Below are 21,486 nucleotides of genomic sequence, written 5' to 3'. Positions count from 1 at the left end.
AATTGAATTGAAATGTCACCAAAGAAGCTCATGGGGTGAGAAATTGCCATGTGCTTTAAAAAATAATTATTATTAAATCCAACTAAAGCATGTACATAATTGAATCAAAGGTACTAGCAATCCTTGTTCCATCTTTCTTCACCCCCATCCTCCACCCCAGGAGCAACAACTTTCCACTCCATTCTGTTCCTTCTAGAATTTTCCTCTATATTTCTAAATAATTTGCATATACTGTTATTTCTCAATTTATTAATTTTAGTCATTTTCATCAACTTCTGTTATGATACTGGAGGGTTTTTCTGGCCTAACTACCCCAGTTTGCCTTGACCCATCCCCTCAATTTAGATACTATGAGTTAAAAAAAAAATTAATAGTCTTTTTTTTTTTTTTTGAGACAGGGTCTCATTCCATTGCCCAGGCTGAAGTACAGTGGCACAATCACGGCTCACTGCAGCTTCAACCTCCTGGGCTCAAGTGATCCTCCCACCTCAGCCTCCTAAGTAGCTAGGACTAAAGACACACTCCACCACACTCAGCTAAGTTTTAAAACTTTGTAGAGAAGGGGGTCTCACTTTGTTGCCCAATCTAGTCTTGAACTCCTGGCCTCAAGCAATCCTCCCACCTAGGCCTCCCAAAGCACTAGGATTATAGGCATGACCCACCACGCCTGGCCCCTAATAGAGTCTTTCTATTATTATAGCTTAATATGCTCTCTGTTGATCCACGTGGCAAACTATGACTGCATTTCCTTTCTTGTACAACTCTTGAGTATTTTCTGGGATTAATAACTGTCTCATGTAATTGCTTAGTTTTCTAGAGATGTTCTCTGATTTTTTTTCCAAATGCTTTCCCCAAATGCTCACACACATTAAATAACCTAACTCGCCCATGTCTCCACCCCAACACTGCCACTGAGAGCCATGTGTCCTCCTGCTCTGCAGTATACCAGTTGAGCTTTAAACCCAGCACACGGCTAGTGTCCTAAAATACCCCAACCTCTTTCCAGCATGGGACCTTGTCTCCTGCTTTCCTTGTCTTCCTTCCTGGTTTACTATTTTCTGTTGCTGAAATATATTCTCTAGTAGCTCCTGCAGAGACATGCACAGGAGAGATATATTTTTCGTCCTTGCACATTTAACAACCTGTTAACTTTGCCCTCGTCACTCTGCCTGAGTGAGTGCTCTCCGCACTGCACCCTCCTTAGAAATTTACCATTGCTCCACTTCCCCCGCAGTATTAGCCCTAAGGAACCTGCCGCCTTTGAACTGTCAGGTGTGGCCTGTTTTCCTCTGTAGAAACTTTTAGCCTAGTGCTGACCAAAGTCAATCGCAATTTTCTTTCTTTTTTTTTAACTTAAAATTTTTCTTTAATTTCCACGTTTCCCCAACTTATTTTTTCTTTGGGTGTGTGTGTGAAGCAGGATCTCACTCTGTCACCCAGGCTGGAGTGCAGTGATGCGATCATGGCTCACTGCAGCCTCCACATCCTGGGTTCAAGTGATCCTCCTACCTCCATCTCCTGGGTAGTGGGGACTGCAGGTGCATGCCACCACATCTAGCTAATTAAAAAACAGGTTTTTTTTGTTGCCCAGGCTGGTCTGAAATTCCTGGGCTTAAGTGATCATTTCCAATCAGCCTCCCAAAGTGCTGGGATTACAGACGTGAGCCACCACACCCGTCCTCAATTTTTCTTTCCTTTTTTTTTTTTTTTTTTTTTTTTTGAGACTGAGTCTCGCTTTGTCGCCCAGGCTAGAGTGCAGTGGCACGATCTCGGCTCACTGCAAGCTCTGCCTCCCGGGTTCACGCCATTCTCCTGCCTCAGCCTCCTGAGTAGCTGGGAATACAGGCGCCTGCCACCACGCCCGGCTAATTTTTTGTATTTTTTAGTAGAGACGGTGTTTCACCATGTTTGCCAGGATGGTCTCAATCTCCTGACCTCGTGGTCCGCCCGCCTCGGCCTCCCAAAGTGCTGGGATTGCAGGTGTGAGCCACTGCACTCGGCCGCGTCCTCAATTTTCTAATAGACATAATTTAAATGGTAAAAAGAAAGAAGTGGAATTTGTTTTAATAATGTATTTTATTTAATCCAGTATATCAAAAAATGCTATCATTTCAAGCTGCAATCAGTATGAAAATTTTCGGTGAGACATTTTACTATGCCTTTGTTATCATGAGTGTATTTCATACTCACAGCACATCTCAGTGTGGACCTGTCATGTGCTCAGAGCTCCACAGCCACTGGAGCCGACAGCCGCTGCATGACTGTGTAGTTCTACAGCCTTCTGTCCATCCCTGGTGCTCTGGGGTCCCCACAGTGGTGCTCGTTGGCATTTAATCTCTGTGCTTGTGCTTGTGCTGTGTCCCTCCAGAATCTTTCCAGAATCATGCCTCCTAGGCCGTCATTGCTCAAGTCCCCCTCTGGGACCAGAGGTCCTACTGGTGAGGCCACGGCTTCTGAACGCCATGGGTATTTGGGGTTCCTGCACACCCTGTCACACCTAAAGCCACAAGAGTCCTGGTGCTCAAGTGCTCGAGTGCAGAAGAGGGACTTAAGGACTGCAGCCCGCCAAACTTCCCAGCAGGTGTCGGTCACACCGGGTCATGTCACTGCTGAGGATTTCTCAGGTCCCCAGGGCATGGCCTGAGATTCTTGGAATCCTGCAGGATTTCTTAGGGTTTCAACATTTCCTGCTAAAGAACCAACAATTCCTGGAAGGGGCGACGCTTCAGCCTTTATTGAGCAACGTGCAAAAAGAAAACCGGTGGGCCGGGCGCAGTGGCACATGCCTGTAATCCCAGCACTTTGGGAGGCCGAGGTGGGAGGACTGCTTGAGCCCTTAGAGTATGAGACCAGCGTGGGCAATATAGTGAGACCCTGTCTCTACAAAAATAAATAAAGAAGAAGAAGACTGGCTTACAGCCAGCAGAGACGAGACCTTGCCTCAGTGGGCCTCAGGCGTGGAGAACTGGGCTCAGGCAGGGAAAGGGATTGGAGAGACAGAAGGTGAGGAGAGAGGAATACAGGGCACACCTTGTCTCTTTCCCATGTCGCTGAAGACATCAAGGACTCTCTCTCTCTCTCTCTCCTCATGCCCTCCTTCCCTTCATCCCCTTCTCCCACCAACGTCTCTCTCCTCCAGGTTCCCAGGAGGCTTAAGGAGAATATAATCCCTTTATGTCCGCTTAGGAGGCAAAAGATTCCTCCCTCGTATTTGTCATCTTAAAACAACAGCCAAGAGCATGCCCCCTATGTATTTGTCAAATAGCGTCTGCCATCAGCTGGACACTTCCACACCCTTCTACAAGAATGACCTCATTGACTCCCCGTAACAACCCTGAAGAAGACATTGTTTCTGTCCCTATTTTACACATGAGGAAACTGAGGCCCAGGGACGGTCAGGGGGTCACCCGGTTGTGTCCCTGGGGGCGGTTCCAAACTTCATGCTCTCACCGTGAGTGGCAGCTTCCTGTCTCTGTGGGGTGCCTGCACAACTGGAGGCAGAGTCAGACATGTTCGGGCATTTTGCTATGAAACAGTTTACTCTGAAATAAAGCAAGCCTGTGGGTGTTGGACTGAATTTTGCAGAGTGGATTTAAATCCAGACTTTCACAGAGTGGATTTAAACCAGAGATTGAGAGCAAGTTCTTAGTTCTAAATGCTCCCGCCAGCTTCCATCCTGACCAGAAATGAAAGCCTGGTGCTGAGACAGGCCCCCAGCCCCCTGCCGTAACCACCCTGAGTCTAGTTCCCTTCACTCACCCCCACCCCGCCAGGACCCCCAGGGAAAGTCAGCTAAAGGCAGGAGAACATATCTAACCGCTGTCCAGTAACACCTTCAAATGTGAAACTCCCACTTAATTATGTTGCCATTACATTTTAGTCCATCCTGTTTTTCAACTGTGAACACATTTTATTTTTTCCTTCCTGCCTTATTCAACTTTCCTGCTTTCAGGGTTTGAATTTCAAACCTGTGCATGTTTCTTGCTAGGTGCCAGCAAGCTCATAATTAATGAGACCTAAGGAATTTGGACTCCACTAATTTGCATTACGGGATGGTTTTGACAGAAGCTGGCAATATCGAACCTTTGCTGCACGAAGAAAAGGCTTGCTAATCATTTTAATGGCGTAAACATGGCAGGTCATGGAGCCATGTGACTGTTTACATACATGTAAACAGTTCGTGCTGTTTTCTACTTGCTCTTTTGTACATAGTATCTGCTCTTCGGTTTTCAGGACTCTCAGTGCAGCTACCTCATCCTTGGGTAACTTGAGCGTCCTTTTGCTTTTTGCTTTGTTGTTACATTTGCATTTGACCTGTTATTGTGTCCCAGAAAGCATCTTGCAGGCCATACCGATCCGAAAATGGGTAAATATGTTCTGTTTTCATCTCTTAAAACCCTACGCGTCTGGCATTTCAGAAGCTGCGCGATGTTAGATCCTTTATGTAACAACCAACCCTAGGTGAAGAGACTGCTAAAACAGGAAAAAGGTTTTCTGAATCAACGAGCAAAACCTTGCTGTGAATTTCCTAAAGATGGCACAGACAGGATAAATACATACTCCCAACTTGGAAACAGGGACATTTGAGGCAAAGCCTCCAGCACTAGGAATACATATTCCAGTCAGAGAAAAAGAACTGGTAATTGCCAATCTGTACATGAACTGTGAGGGGAGTCCCCATGCAATGACACTGCAATCACCTTTGAACTAATTGGCAGGAAATAAATAAATACAGGAATGTGGCTTCTGAGTTTTAGTATAATGTTTCAATAACCATCTACGAATAATTAGCTGATTCAGGACAAGTGTTTTCAAAAGTGTATTAAAATATAGCTCTGATCAGGCCGGGCGCGGTGGCTCATGCCTGTAATCCCAGCACTTTGGGAGGCCGAGGCGGGCAGATCACGAGGTCAGGAGATCGAGACCATCCTGGCTAACACGGTGAAACACCGTCTCTATTAAAAATACAAAAAATTAGCCGGGCGTGGTGGCGGGCGCTTGTAGTCCCAGTTACTCGGGAGGCTGAGGCAGGAGAATGGCATGAACCCGGGAGGCGGAGCTCACAGTGAGCTGAGATCACGCCACTGCACTCCAGCCTGGGCGACAAAGCGAGACTCCATTTCAAAAAAAAAAAAAGTATAGATAGATAGATAGATAGATAGATAGATAGATAGATAGATATACATAGCTCTGATCAATTAATTGGCACAAATTCTCCTTCAACAAAGCTAATGAATTGTTTCTCATGCATTAGTAAATATTCCATAACTAGAAATTGTGTTTTCCCTTACTGTGGTGCTGATATTGTTAGCATGCATCCGAAAATGTGACCTTGGATATTCCAGATATATTCTTGGATTCTAGCATAGTAATTATTATCTCATTTTACTGGGTTGTTTTTTTTTCCTCCAAGCTTCCCCCGAAAAGTGCTATACTAATTAGGAATTATTCTCATTTGTTCATTAAAGCAAGCCCTCAAAAGATATCCTTAAGATCATGATTTATTAACTGAAACCAGATTATTATATGTTCCCAGCTTAATAAAAGTATAATTGGGCCAGGCACGTGGCTCACACCTGTAATCCCAACACTCTGAGAGGCCGAGGAGGGTGGATTGCTCAAGCCCAGAAGTTGGAGACCAGCCTGGGGAACATAGCAAAACCCCATCTCTACTAAAAATTAAAAAAAATTAGCTGAGCATGGTACAGCACCTGTAGTCCCAGCTACTCAGGAGACTGAGATGGGAGGATTGCCTGAGTCCAGGAGTTTGAGAACAGCATGGGCAACATAGCGAGACCCCCATCTCTTCAAAAAAATTTAAAAATTGGGCCAGGCGGCCCAGGTGGCTCATGCCTGTAATCCCAGCACTTTGGGAGGCTAAGGTAGGCAGATCACTTGAGGACAGGAGTTTGAGACTCTTCAAGGCTGCAGTGAGCTGTGATCACACCACTGCATCCTAGCCTGGGTGACACAGCAAGACCCTGTCAAAAAAAAAAAGAAAAAAAAAAACACACTACAATTTTTCTTTAAATATTTTATTTATTTATTTATTTATTGAGACAGGGTCTTGCTCTGTCACCCAGGCTGGAGTGCAGTGGTGCAATCACAGCTCACCGTAGCCTCGACCTCCCAGGACCAAGAGATCCTCCACCTCAGCCTCCTGTATAGCTAAGACTACAGCTATGTGCCACCACACTCAGCTAATTTTTTATTTATTTATTTATTTATTTTGTAGATGCGGGGTCTTGCTATGTTGCCCATGCTGGTCTCGAACTCCTGGGCTCAAGCAATCCTCCTGCTTCAGCCTCCCAAAGTATTGGGATTACAGGTATGAGCCATCACACTCAGCCATTCTCTATTTTTCTGCATTTTTTTATTGTGGTAAAATATATATAACATAAAAATTGCCCTTTTGGCCATTTCTAAATGTTCAGTTCATGATGTTGATCACATTTATGATGTTGTACAATTATCACCACCATCTGTCTCCAGAACTTTCTCCTTTTCACAAACTGAAACTCTGTTCCCGCTAAGCAATAACTCCTCATGCCTTCCTCCTGCAGCCTCTGGTAACCTCTAATGCATTTTCTGTCTCTGATTCTGCCCATTCTAGATATTTCATAGAAGGGCAATCATACACTATCTGTCCTTTTGCATCTGGCTTATTTCATCTAACCCAATACTTTCAAAGTTCATCCATGTTGCAATATGACTCAGAACTTCATTCTTTTTTAAGGCTGAATAATATTCCATTGTATGGATATACCACCTTTTGTCTATCCATTCACTTGGGCTGCTTCTACCTTTTGGCTATGGTAAACGACCCTGCGATGAACACTGGTGTGTAAGTATGTGTTTGGGTTCTTGCGTTCAATCCTGCAGTGTATACTACAAAGACGAATTGCTGGATCACTTGGTAATTCTACGTTTAACTCCTTGAGGAACTGCCCAGCTCTTTCAGCAGCTGCTGCACTGTGTTACATTGCAATTGGCCATGTGCGAGTGTTCCAATTTCTCCACATCCTCACCAACACTTGTTATTTTCTGTTGGTTGTTTGGTTGGTTGTTTAATTTTAGCCATCCTAGTAGGAGTGAGCAACACTCACTCTTGATAGAAAAACACACTGAAGATCTAATTTTGGTGCTGCAGAGAACAGGGGGACTGGGTGATTAGGAAGCAAAAGAAGCCTCTGGGAAGGAGGAGTAGAGAAGTGAGGGGTGAGAAGGAAAATGACATGGGACAGGGATCATAAACTGTGCACTGGGTTTATGTTATCATTAGCCTTTCCAGAATATGGAGGCTTGGCCTATATCCCTCAGTCAGGGTCTATACACCAACGGGAAGAAATGCACATGTGGATCTCTTTCACCTTACAATGATCTGAGTAGAGCAAGATAACTCAGAGGGAAAAAGGCTATTTTCTGCTTAACTGACATTACTATCTGATGAGCCCTAGTCTCTGAGCAACACAGGGGGCCATAAATTCATTAGGAATACTGTTCCTACAAACTTGTTCGACCTGTAGCCAGAAACATCCAAGTTTAAAAAAAAAATAGGTGTAGTATACTGCATAGCATGTTGTGTATCACATGTAGTCACCATTGAGGATATTTACCTATTGGTCTTTTTCCTTCGTTACTACAATAGACAATTAAATGATAAACACTTTGATATCTTTAAGACATATAAATAGAAAAAAAATCAAGGGGATTTGGGTGTTTTTCATTATATTTGTGTGTCTATGATAAAAAACACATAACTGGGCCAGACACAGTGGCTCATGCCTATATTCCCAGCACTTTGAGAGGCCGATCTGGGAAGATGGCTTGAGCTCAGGAGTTAGAGACAAGCCTAGGCAACATAGGGAGACCCCATCTCTACAAAACAACTTAAAAATTAGCTAAGCATGATGATGCATGCCTGTAGTCCCAGCTACCTGGGAGCCTGAGGTGGGAGGATTGCTTGAGTCCAGGAGTTCAAGACCAGCTTGGGCAAAATGGCAAAACTCCATCTTTACAAAAACTACAAAATTAGTCCGGTATGGTGGCGCAGGCCTGTAATCCAAGCTACTCAGGAGGCTGAGGTGAAAGGATCGCTTGAGCCCAGGAGGATGAGGCTGCAGTGAGCTGTGATTGTGCCACTGCTCTCTAGCCTGGACAGAGCGAGACCCTGTCTTAAACAAACAAAAGTCACCCAGGGGGTAAATATCAGAGCCTGATCTTTAAAAAGATATATTGTGTGGTTGAAATGTTAAAAACCTACCACATCAAGTGTTGGTGAGGATGTGGGGAAACTATAAACCTCATACACAGTTAGTACAAATGTAAAATGATACAACCATTTTGTTGTTTTTTTTTTATCACTTCACAAAGTTTGTTTCTGAAAGAGTTAAAACATATATCTATAATAGGATCCAACCTTTCCAGTTATAGATACTTATCCAAGAGAAATAGCGTAGTTCCATACAAAAACTGATAAGCAAATGCTCATAGCAGCTCTATTTGTAGTAGATAGAAACTGTAAAAACCATAAACAATCCTAATGTCCATCAATAGATGAATAGAGAAACAAACCATAATGCAACATACAATGGAATACTACTCAGCAATAAAAAGGAATCAATGACTGATACATGAAACAGCATGAATGAATCTCAAAATTATCACCCTTAGAAAAAATCCAGACAAAAAAGAATACAGACTCTCTAACTCCATTCATATAAACTCAAGATAATGTGGCAGGAAGCAGACCAGTGGTTACTTGGGAATAGAAGAATGGGGAAGGGCTGGAGGGAGGGGTTACAAAGGGCTTGAGGAAATGTTTAGAAGTGATAAGAATAGTAATGGACAGAATCATGGTTCCCCAAAGACTTCCATGTCCTAATCCCCAGAACCTGTGAATATGTTACTTTACATGGCAAAGGGGAGTTAAGGATGTAGATGGAATTAAAGTTGCTAGCCGGCTGACTTTAAGATTATCTTAGATTATCTGGCTGGGACAATGTAATGACAAAAGTCCTTAAAAATGGAAGAGGGAGGCAAAAGCATTCAGAGTCAGAAGGAAGTATGACTACGGAAGAATGGTGTCTTGGTCAATATTGAGTTACTGTAACAGAATACCTGAGGCTAGGTAATTTATAAAGAAAAGAGTTTCATTTGGCTCATGATTCTGTGGCTGGAAATTCCAAAATTGGACAACTGCATCTGGTGAGTGCCTCAGTCTGCTTCCATTCATGGTGGAAAACAGAAGGAGAGTGGGTATGTGCAAAGAGACCCCATTGTGAGAAAGGAAGCAAGAGAGAAACTGAGGAAGCCAGACTCTTTTTAACAACCTGCTCTCTCAGGAACTAATCCATTCCAGTGAGAGCAAGAACTCACTCACCCCTGAGGGACAGCATTAATCTATTCATGAGGGATCTTCCGCATGACCTAAACACCTCCCACGAGCTCCCACCTCCCACATAGCCACATTGAAAATCAACTCACAACATAAGTTTTGGGCTGAAACAAACCATGTGCAAACCATAGCAAATGGTCAGAGAGATGCAACATTGCTGGCTTTGAAGATGGAGGAAGGGGCCATGAGCCAAGGAATACAAGAAACCTCTAGAAGCTGGAAAAGGCAAGGAAATAGATTATCTCCTAGAGTCTCCAGAAAGGAGTACAGCCCTGCTGATATCTTGATTTTGGCCCTCCAAGACCCCTTGCAGACTTCTGACCTTCAGAACTGTAAGATGATAAAATTATGTTGTTTCAGCTGGGTGTGGTGGGACGCACATGTAATCCTAGCTACTCGGGAGGCCTGCTTAAGTCCAGGAGTTTAAGACCAACCTGTACAACATATCGAGACTATCTCTTAAAAAATAAAAACAATAGGCCGGCACGGTGGCTCACTCTGTAATCCCAGCACTTTGGGAGGCCGAGGTGGGCGGATCACTTGAGGTCAGGAGTTCGAGACCAGCCTAGCCAACATAGTGAAACCTCATCTCCACTAAAAAAAAAAATTAGCAGGGCGTGGTGGTGGGCGCCTGTAATCCCAGCTACTTGGGAAGCTGAGGCAGGAGAATCATTTGAACCTGGGAGGCGGAGGTTGCAGTGAGCCGAGATTGCACCACTACACTCCAGCCTGGGCGACAAAGTGAGACTCTGTCTAAATAAATAAATAAATATAAAAATAAAAATAAAAAAATCAACCAAACATGGTGGTGCACACCTGAGCCCAGGAATTTGAGGCTGTAGTGATTTCAGTGTGAGCGACAGAGCAAGGTTCTGTCTAAAAAAAAAAAAAAAAAAAAAAAAAATTATGTTGTTTTAAGCCACTAAGTTTGTGGTAATTTGTTAAAGCAGTCATAGGGAACTCATACTGCTCCACTCATTATTTCCAATGTGGCGATGGTTTCACAGATGTATACATATAACAAAACATCAAATTATAATTGTCCATATGCACACTTTATTTTATGTCAATGGATATCTCATTAAAGCTGTTTTTTTAATTATTATTATTATTATTTTTTTGAGACAGAGTCTCATTCTGTCACCCAGGCTGAAATACAGTGGCACGATCTCGGCTCACTGAGCTCACCTCTGCCTCCCAGGTTTGGCTCGTTGCAACCTCAGCGTCCTGAGTAACTGGGATTACGGTCATGTGCAACCACTCCCAGCTAATTTTTGTATTTTTAGTAGTGACGGGGTTTCACCATGTTGGCCAGGCTGGTCTCAAACTCCTGGCCTCAAGAGATCCGCCTGCCTCGGCCTCACAAAGTGTTGGGATTACAGGTGTGAGCCACCACGCCTGGTCTCAATAAAACTGTTTAAAAAACACTTTTTGTGGCCAGGCGCAGTGGCTCAGGCCTGTAATCCCAGCAGTTTGGGAGGCCGAGGCAGGTGGATCACCTGAGGTCAGGAATTCGAGACCAGCCCAGCCAACATGGTGAAACCCTGTCTCTATTAAAAATACAAAAAATTAGACAGGCGTGGTGGTGACGCCTGTAATCCCAGCTACTCGCGAGGGCGAGGCAGGAGAATCCCTTGAACCGGAGAGGCAGAAGTTGCAGTGAGCTGAGATTGCGCCACTGCACTCCAGCCTGGCCAACAAGAGCGAAACTTTGTCTCAAAAAAAAACTAAAAAAACACTTTTTGCAAAACAGATCTTCTTTGTGATTTCTTTTTTCAATCATCACATGCAGAAATACATAGGAAAATCGACCGGGCGCGGCGGCTCACGCCTGTAATCCCAACACTTTGGGAGGCCGAGGCAGGCGGATCACGAGGTCAGGAGATAGAGACCATCCTGGCTAACATGGTGAAACCCCGTCTCTACTAAAAATACAAAAAAAAAATTAGCCGGGAGTGGTGGCAGGCGCCTGTAGTCCCAGCTACTCAGGAGACTGAGGCAGGAGAATGGCGTGAACCCGGGAGGCGGAGCTTGCAGTAAGCCGAGATCGCGCCACTGCGCTCCAGCCTGGGCGACAGAGCGAGACTCCGTCTAAAAAAATAAAAAAGAAATAAAAAAAAGAGAAATACATAGGAAGATCACCCATGTCAATTCAATGGGCTTTATTATGAACTGTATGCATTACATATCACTCTATCTCTCGTAAGTCTATAAGCTTTACTGTCACTTGTACCTGAGGGATATTATAGGCCGGCTCAATATGTTTGACATTGGATTACTTACAAGAAATTGATCTAGCTTAATAACATAAATATTCATCTGTAATTTTTCTCTTTTCTTTGGTATTAAAATAACTGTTATTAAATTATATCACAAACTGAACTAAAAATTATCATAAAGGTTATAACTAAAACCAAAGATTATCAACCACACTAAAAATCTAAGTGCACTTACAGTATAAACAAGAGCTCTTCACAGTGAAAGAATTATTTCTGTATGTACTCATGTTCATTATAGATATACTTCATCAGAGTAAAGTGGAGGTCTACCTATAATAAATTGTTAGCTGTGTAAATACAGCCTTTGAATTAAGAGTCAAAGAAGTAGGCAGATCCCAATTCAGTCCTGGTGTATCAGGTAGGGTCCCTGCAGGAAGCAGATGGCATACACAGAAGGGTTAAGTAAAGACAGTTAAATGCAGAAGCTATTTACAGAGAAAGGTGGATAGAGTTAAGGGGACCCAACTAGAAGCTGGAGGGGAAGGGAGCTAGGTGTGGAAGACTGTACTGTTTGTTCTCAATTGACCCATTCCTCCCAGCCAATGTCATGTGCTCCTGTAAGCAGAATATACTTCCTTGCCCCTTTGACCTTGAGCTTAGCCATATGACTTGCTTGGTCAATGGAATGCAAGCAGATGTGACAAACACCACTTTGGTTTTTCTTGTTGTTGTTGTTGTTGTTGTTTTTGAGACAGAGTCTCTTTCTGTCGCCAAGGCTGGAGTGTAGTGGCGCGATCTCGGCTCACTGCAAGCTCCGCCTCCCGGGTTCATGCCATTCTCCTGCCTCAGCCTCCCGAGTAGCTGGGACTACAGGCGCCCGCCACCACGCCCGGCTAATTTTTTGTATTTTTAGTAGAGATGGGGTTTCACCGTGTTAGCCAGGATGGTCTCGATCTCCTGACCTCGTGATCCGCCTGCCTCGGCCTCCCAAAGTGTTGGGATTACAGGTGTGAGCCACCGCGCCTGGCCGACAAACACCACTTCTAACAGAACTTGAAATGCACTGGTGTGGTTGGCATGCACTTCAGTGTCTGCTTTTGGCCTTGAGAAGAGCAGGTGCCAGATAGGATCTGGCTCCAGATATGGGAAGAGTGCATGGAACTGAGCCAAGTCTAGTCTGTTAGAACTCAGCAAAGGCAAAGCTGATGCACAGCCTGCATGCCTTATGAACAAGAACTAAATGTTTCCTGCAGGAGCAAAAGCACACCAGACAAACCGGATGGTACCGCCTGCAGGGACCAGCCTCCGTGACACACAGCACGGCAAAGAAGAGCCGAGAATGGATGTGGGGGCAAACTGAGAAGAGTCACCCAGGAGAGCATGGAGGGAGAAATGCAGGGAGATTCATTTCCATGAAGGGCTGAGGACAAGAGACTTCAAGCTGTGTGGCTAAGAGGCAAACACCACAAGCTGAATGAGGGGAAAGGAGTGAAGAGAGGGCTCTGAACAGAGAGACACTCAAATTTGTCTCCTAACCAGGTTTTTCACTGGATCCATATTCTGGTGCCATAACAAAAGGAGAAATAACAAGGGATCACATGAAGGACTCAGAAATATTCTGGGATACATTGCCAAGCCAGGGCAACATGGTCCCCTTCTAGCAGGCCACACATACAAGACCACCCTCAGCTTTGACTTGTGAGGGCTTGCAGTATAGCTGGGGTAGTGCCCAAGGAGGCGGGCAGAACAGTGGTACCCTGCATGTTACAGTGGTGCCCCCAGGAGGTCTGTCCTTACAAGCCTGAGGACACTCCTCAACCCTTCTGTGAATTTCTTAAAGTCAGGAACCCACCCTCGCACTCTGCAGATATGGGTAGTGCACACTTTAATAAATATGCACCAGTAAATACTTACAGCTGTGCATTTATGTGCAAGCGGCTCCTCCCCCAAGAGATGCAATAAATACATGAAATACGGGGGGCGGGTGAGAACGGAGGATGACGGGGGCCTTTTCCAGGCAAAGTCATTTACCCATCACCTTGTTGGAGTCTCTGCACAGTTTATGCTGGACAGTGGCAAGAAAATGGATTTTCTCATTTGTCTTGGTGGCAGTCTGACCTCATTTTTGTTTTTTCTTTGAGATAAAATCTAACGGAGAAGTTTGATTTTCTAACATTTTAAATTAGGATCCTACATGGGAGAAATACAGAGTCTTAAACAGGAGGACCTAGACTAACACACAGAGTAAGGTAAGGCTTTACTGGAGAAGAAATATACACATAGATAGGTAGATAGATGATAGATAGATAGATAGATAGATAGTAGAAAGACAGAGACAGAGACAGAGAGAAAGAGAGAGAGGTGGTCTTGTTCTATTGCCGAGGCTGCAGTGAAGTGGTGTAATCATAACTCACAGCAGCTTTGAACTCCTAGGTTCAAGCAATCCTCTCACCTTGGCCTCCCGAGTAGCTGGGACTACGGGTGCATGTCACCACACCTGGCTAATTTTATTTTTTTAGAGATAGGATCTTGCTATGTTGCCCAGACTGGTCTCAAACTCCTGGGCTCAAGTGATCCTGCTGCCTGGGCCTCTCAAATTGCTGGAATTACAGCCATGAGCCACCACGCCCAGCCAGGGGAAGCAACAGCAAAGGTGAGATTTAACAGGTTGACACAAGCAAACAGGGCATGGGAAAAGCATTGTAGGCAGGAGGAAACAAGTATATGTAATTCCTGAGAGAAAATGGAGAAAGGTTCCCAACCTCAGAGGGTAAAGGGACTCAGGAGAAACATCCTGTGAGGCCATTTCGTCATGTCACACGTGGACTGCACCCACCAAGAAGTGAGGGGGAAAGTAGGCACTGCCCTCAAAATCAGAGAATCCTGCAGAACCTGATGACACTCTCTGAGCTTTAAAAACAAGTGCAGCCTGGGTCCCACCCCCAGCAACATTAATTTGATTCATTGTCCTGGGATGGGGCCCGGGCTTTTGGGATTTTTTTTTTTTTTTTTTTTTTTGACGGAGTTTTTTGCTCTTGTTGCCCAGGCTGGAATGCAATGGTGTGATCTCGGCTCACTGCAACCTCTGCCTCCCGGGTTCAAAGCATTCTCCTGCCTCAACCTCCTGAGTAGCTGGGATTACAGGCATGAGCCACCATGCCCGGCTGATTTTGTATTTTTAGTAGAGACGGGTTTCACCATGTTGGTCAGGCTGGTCTCAAACTCCTGACCTCAGGTGATCCGCCCACCTCGGCCTCCCAAAGTGCTGGGATTACAGGCATGAGCCACCGCACCCGGCTGGGCTTTTGGGATTTTTAAAAGCTCTTCAAGCACTTTCAATGTATAGCCGACGTTGAGAATGGCTGATCTAAAGCCGTGGTTCTCGGCCGGGCACGGTGGCTCATGCCTGTAATCCCAACACTTTGGGAGGCTGAGATGGACAGATCGGCTGAGCCTAAGAGTTCAAGACTGGCCTGGCCAACATGGCGATACACCGTCTCTACAAAATATACAAAAATTAGCCTGGTGCGGTGGCACACGCCTGTAGCCCCAGCTACCCAGGAGGTGAGGTTGCGGTGAGTCGAGGTGCCACTGCCTGGACAACAGAGCGAGACTCTGTCTCAAAAAAATAAATAAATAAATAAAGCCATGGTTCTCAAACTTCAGCATGCATCAGTGGCACCTGGAGGGCTTGTTACAATATGAATGGTGGGGACCCACTCCCAGAATTCCTGATTCAGGAGGACTGAGGTGGAGCTCCATCATGTGCAGTTCTAACAGTTTCTCAGGTGCTGCTAGGGCTGCTGATCCCAGGACCACAGTGTGAGAACCATTCAAAGAAGCGAGGCAGGAGATGTTTGAGAAAGACCCAGCTGTAGGAGTCAGGGGGCAGGGCCTACAGGTAGATAAAAGGTGGTAATTCTGGGAAACTTGCAGGATTAGAGGTAAGGAGGACAGGAGCAGGGAAGAATTCAATATGGCACTAGAGGGTAGGCATCCCTGGAGTGTGTATACCCTAGCAACTGGAAGCCGTTCTTGGTAGGGCGAGGTAGCTCATGTCTGTAATCCCAGTGCTTTGCGGGGCTGAGGAGAGAGGATTGCTCGAGCCCGGGAGTTTGAGGCTGCAGTGAGTTATGACTGTACCACTGCCCTCCAGTTTCAGTGACAGGAAGGAAGGAAGGGAGGGAGGAAGAGGAAGGCAAGACGGGAGGGGTGGGTCATTTTTGCCAGAAGTCCAAGCAAGTAGCCAGGAACAGAGACACCCATCTGAAAGAAGATCCATCCTTGGGTTGTGTCCCCATCCCTGGAGGCCAGAGACAAGCCTGTCCCTGAAAGACAAGGACACAGAGAACCCAGCATGGATGCAGTCATTGGACAGGGGCAGAAGGGGACGAGGCATCAGGAAGAAGGAGAGGCAGAGTTGGTAGAACCCCGCTGGCAGGCAGATGTTGGGGCCAGCAGGAAAGGAGCTGTAAAGTTTGGAGTCCCCAAAACTCATTGAGGGGAATTCCAATCACCATCCATTGAGACTTTGATTAGGGGCTCAGGAGTCAGCATAATTAACCCATCTGCCCCTCGTCTTCCAGTCTAGGTGGTCTAGATTTGATAACACTGCTGGGGGAGGGAATGCAAAGGGGGCAATGTGGAGGTGAAAGCGATGCGGTGGGAGGAATCTGGAAAGAGTAAGTGTGTGGGCAGAATGCTACTACAGCCCAAAGGTGCTCACCCCCGGTGTACATGCCCCATATAATCCCCTCCACTTGAGTGTGGGCAGGACCCGTGACCATTATGAGGTGCCATTCCCATCATTAGGGGACTGATTGGTTGCCTTTGAGTCAACCAAACAGGAGATTATCCTGGGTGAGTCTGACCTAATCAAGCGAGCCCTTAAAAAACACAGAGACTTTTCTGTTGGCTTCAGAGATGAAGCAAACAGCCACGGTGTGAACTGCTTGTGGGAAGGAACAGCCTCTAGGAGAGGAGGGGCCGCAGCCCTACAACCACAAAAAACTGAATTCTGCCAAAATTCAGTGAGCTGGAAAAAGAACTCCAAGCCTGGGGTGATATCCAGACCCAACTGACACCTTGATTTCATCCTGGTGAACCCTGAGCAGAGGATCTGGTTGTGCTGTGCCCAGAATTCTGACCAAGGTAAAGTATAAGATAGTAAATGTGTGAAGCTTCTAAGTTCATATATAATATATATTATATATCATAGTCATATGTATATGATTTATTATTTGTTATAACGAATTGGCTCACATGATTATAGAGGCCGAGAAATCCTAAGAACTGCAGTTGGCAAGATGGAGACCCAGGAGAGCCAACAGTATAAGTTCCAGGTGAGTCCAAAGTCCTGAGAACCAGGAGAACCAATGGCGTAAGTTCCAGTTGGAAAGTCAGCAGGCTGCTGATGTTTCAGCTCAATTCCAAAGGCAGGAAGACTGATGTCAGCTCAAGCAGTCAGGCAGCAGGAGCTCCCTCTTACTCAGCCTTTGTGTTCTATTTAAGGCTTCAACTGATTGGACAAGGCCCACCTGTACTGGGAGGGTAATCTGCTTCACTCAATGTACAGTGCAAATGTGATCTCATCCAAAATCACCCTCACACACACCCAGAATGTCTGACAAAATGTCTGGGCACCCTGTGGCCCAGTCAAATGGACAAATAACATTAACTGTCACTCCAGTCCACCAAGGAAAACTTCCTCAGTCTGTCACCATTTTAATATATTTTTACAAACTTTTATTTATTTATTTATTTATTTTGAGATGGAGTTTCACTCTTGTTGCCCAGGCTGGAGTGCAATGGTGTGATGTCGGCTCACTGCAACCTCCGCCTCCTGGGTTCAAGTGATTCTCCTGCCTCAGCCTCCCGAGTAGCTGGGATTACAGGCATGCACACCATATCTGGCTAATTTTGTGTTTTTGGTAGAGACAGGGTTTCTCCATGTTGGTCAGGCTGGTCTCGAACTCCCGACCTCAGGTGATCCGCCCACCTCAGCCTCCCAAAGTGCTGGGATTACAGGCGTGAGCCACCACACCCGGCCTTTTACAAACTTTTAAAACTTGCTAGCATGTGGAAGATGGACGCCCACTGACTGACTACATCCAGAAAGAGTCCAGTCTGCCTTTGGTCCTGTGCTTGAGGGGAGGTATCTAAGTTTCCTCTTTCTTTTAAGCTGTTGACAAATCTCATTGCACTTTTTTTTCAAAAAAGTTGTGGCATACCCCCATCCCCGAAAAAAATTGCTAGCATGAAAAGAACAGTTGGGCCACATTCCCTTTGTAGTTTTTTTGGGGGGGTTTTGGTTGTTTTTGAGACAGGATCTCACTCTGTCACCCAGGCTGGAGTGCAGTGGTGCGATCACAGCTTACTGCAGCCTCGACCTCCTGGGCTCAAGTGATTCTCCCATCTCAGTCTCCTGAGTAACTGGAACCACAGGCATGTACCACCACTTGGGACCACAGGCATGCACCACCACTCCTGGCTAATTTTTGTAGACCATGTTGCCCAGGCTCGTCTTGAACTCCTAGTCTCAAGGGATCCTCCCATCTCAGCCTCCCAAAGTGCTGGGATTATAGGCATGAGCCACTGCGCCCAGCCTGGAGAGTGATCTTGGATGAGATTCACATTTGCACTGTAGAGTGAGTGAAGCAAATTGCCCTCTCTACTGTGAGTAGGACTCGTCCAATCAGTTGAAGGTTACTGAAGGCCAGATACTCCTGGCCTCTAACGATCTGCCTGCCTCCACCCCACAAAGTGCTGGGATTACAGGCATGAGCTACCACATCCAGACACTTTGTAGTTATTTGTGTGACTTCAATGAAGCGGGGATTGGCCAAAGAGAACTCAGTGTCCTGGAGGAAGGCCTTTAATATTACTTTCTAGCATAATGAAGTGGCTGTTTTATTTTAAGAGTTATGAAGTTCACTGCAAGGTTTTCAGGTACCTGAATTCCAACCCCAGACTTCTGGGGCCCCCTGCACTCCCTGAGATCAGGGAAGCACAGCAGCTCCTTATTCCAAGGAAGGGCAGGGTCCCTGCTCTGAGAGCCCCCAGGCGCCTCTGCCCACCTGTTACAGCACTCATTATAGTCTGATGTAGGGTGGGCTTATGTCCTTCCATAGGCTTCATGCTTTTCCAGGGCAGGAATCATGTCTTCAGTGTTCTGGGTTTTCCTGAGCACTTAGCAGTGGGCACTTGCAATCCTCCAATGTTGGTTAAGTGCATGCACTATTAATAGCATTCCAGGCCGGGCACGGTGGCTCACACCTGTAATCCCAGCACTTTGGGAGGCCGAGGCAGGCAGATCACTTGAGGTCAGGAGTTCAAGACCAGCCTGACCAACATGGTGAAACTCTGTCTCTACTAAAAATACAAAAATTAGCTACTCGGAAGGCTGAGGCACAAGAATCGCTTGAACCCAGGAGGCGGAGGTTACAGTGAGCCGAGATCACGCCACGGCAGTCCAGCTCTGGGCGACAGAGTGAGGCTCTGTCTAAAAAAAAAAAAAAAAAAAAAACCCACAAGCATTCCAATAGCAACTTTCCATTGCATAGCGATTCATTCCCCACGTGTGTTCTTCAGACCAACATTCACATCTGCTGGGAACTTGTTAGAAATGCAGATATGGCCAGGCGCAGTGGCTCATGCCTGTAATCCCAGCACTTTGGGAGGCCAAGGCAGGCAGACCACTTGAGCCCAGGAGTTCCAGACCAGCCTGGCCAACATAGTGAAACCCCATCCCTACAAAAAAATACAAAAATTAGCCGGGTGTGGTGGCATGTGCCTGTCGTCCCAGCTACTCGGGAGGCTGAGGCAGGAGAATCGCTTGAACCCGGGAGGCGGAGGTTGCAGTGAGCTGAATCACGCCACTGCACTCCAGCCTGGCGACAGAGCGAGACTCCGTCTCAAAAAAAAAAAAAAAAAAAGCGGATACTTGGGCCTCCCTCACACCTGCTGAATCAGAAGCTCAATGACTGGGGCCCAGCAACCTGGGTTCCATAACCCCTCCGGAAGGTTCTGATGTGTGTGCAAGTCAGAGAGTCACTGCTCTAGCCTAATGGTTTGTATTTTGGGTCAATCAGCCCCTTCATAATTCTCAGGTCTCTTCCCCCCAATTTTTTGGTAGTTGTTTTATTTCGTATTTTGCACTGAATTCTGCAAAGTCATATAAGTAATATTGTGCCTGCTCACATTTGTACTAATTGAGATCCATGTTTCAGTGAATCATCATAGCTTCAATGTGTTGAACAAATACTGTATACCAAGCCTAGTACTGAATACAGAAGTTACCTTGCCCTCAAATCCACCCTGTGAGAGAGGTAATGCTAGCCCCAGTTCTCAGAGGCAGAATCCGAACACAGCTGTTTAAGTGACGTGTGTATGTTCCCATAGCAGGTCATGCTGCACTTGCAACTCAAAATCACCCTCACACAAACCCAGAATGTCTGACCAAATGTCTGAGCACCCCGTGACCTAGTCAAGTGGATAAATAACATTAACCATCACACCAGTCCACCAAGGGAAAACATCCTCAGTCTGTCACCATTTTAATATATTTTTACAAACTTTTAAAAATTGCTAGGAGGTGGAAGATGGACACACCCTGTCTGACTGCAATATCCAGAAAGAGTCCAGTCTGCCTTTGGTCCTGTGCTTGAGGAGAGGTATCTAAGTTTCCTCTTTCTTTTAAGCTGTTGATAAATCTCATTGCACTTTTTTTTCAATAAAGTTGTGGCATTCCCCCCGCCCCCCAACAAAAAATTGCTAGCATGAAAGAACAGTTAGGACACATTCCCTTTGTATTTTTGGGGGGGGTTGTTTGTTTGAGACAGGATCTTACTCTCTCACCCAGGCTGGAGTGTCTTGCTTCAAAGTTGGTGTTTGTGACCCCAGACTAAATAGTCTTGGAACCTTAGACTCTGTCTTACAATAGGCACCAATCTTTTCGGGCATCCAAGTATTTTGCAACAAAAAGCAGCTTGATGGAGCTAGCACGAAGTGCCACCAGTCAAGCTTGGAAGAGCAACAAATGGGTTCTTCTTGCTGAATTGTTTAACCACGAAATGTGTTTGTCCTGCAAGCTTATTTGCAAAGCGTACTCTTTTGTTCTGGGGGAAGACCCACGCCTCTTTAAGGAACAGAGCAGACCATGCCAAAAGCACTTCAAGGCCTTCCTTATCTGTGTCAATCTGGCACCCTGTGAAAGCTGCGGGGCCTTTCTACTCTGCTCCAAGCTCCCTGCTCCATCCAGCTGGTCCTGGAATTGGCTTTCTCTGTCTGCCTTCGTGTCACCCTCTCCCACCTGAACTCCCTCCCCAGAGCCTTCCAAGTCCACCCTTCTCTTCCACTCTAACCTCCACAGCATTTCAGGCCTCATTGACCATCTCTCTGACATTGGGTGTGGCACCATGATCATGTTTGGGGGTCCCTAAGCAAACCCTGACACACACATGGGCCATTCCGCCTCCTGCCTCCTAGTCCCCACTGATAGACATTGTCACCCAATGCCTGAGCACCATGAAAGTTGAGGGAAAGAGGAAGAACTGCATCTTCCTCCTCCTCAGAGATCTCCGCTGGGGACTGGCTGATTCCTTTGGGGCCTTAAAACATTTCCATTTGCAGAATGCCCCTAATAAATGGAGAAGTAAAGCTATAAATCCTTACCGTATTATTTTCAGAGCAAGAAAGATGGTTACAGATGGGTGGCAGATGGGTAGCGATGGATGGAATCAGTCGATGGATAGTAAGAATAGGTCCTGTAGAAATAAAACACAAGCATTTGTGTATTAATTACTGTATTAAGTCTGTTTAGACTGCTATGACAAAGTAGCATAGACAGGGTGGCTTAAACAACAACGATTT

General features: G+C 45.8%; 1 long non-coding RNA gene across 2 annotated transcripts in view; it reads right to left on the bottom strand.

Annotated features, from left to right (window-relative positions):
- The window catches only part of LOC112131037 (uncharacterized), a 97,941-nt gene that overhangs the window by 71,764 nt on the left and 4,691 nt on the right, over window positions 1-21,486 (bottom strand). For both annotated transcript variants that reach the window (XR_008518001.2, XR_002913196.2), the window contains exon 2: window positions 21,289-21,380. This is a non-coding gene — a long non-coding RNA (uncharacterized LOC112131037). The remainder of the gene's footprint in view (window positions 1-21,288; window positions 21,381-21,486) is intronic.

Source organism: Pongo abelii, chromosome X (assembly GCF_028885655.2).
Source record: "Pongo abelii isolate AG06213 chromosome X, NHGRI_mPonAbe1-v2.0_pri, whole genome shotgun sequence".
NCBI classification, from domain to species: domain Eukaryota; kingdom Metazoa; phylum Chordata; class Mammalia; order Primates; family Hominidae; genus Pongo; species Pongo abelii.
This window is presented reverse-complemented; position numbering and strand designations above follow the sequence as displayed.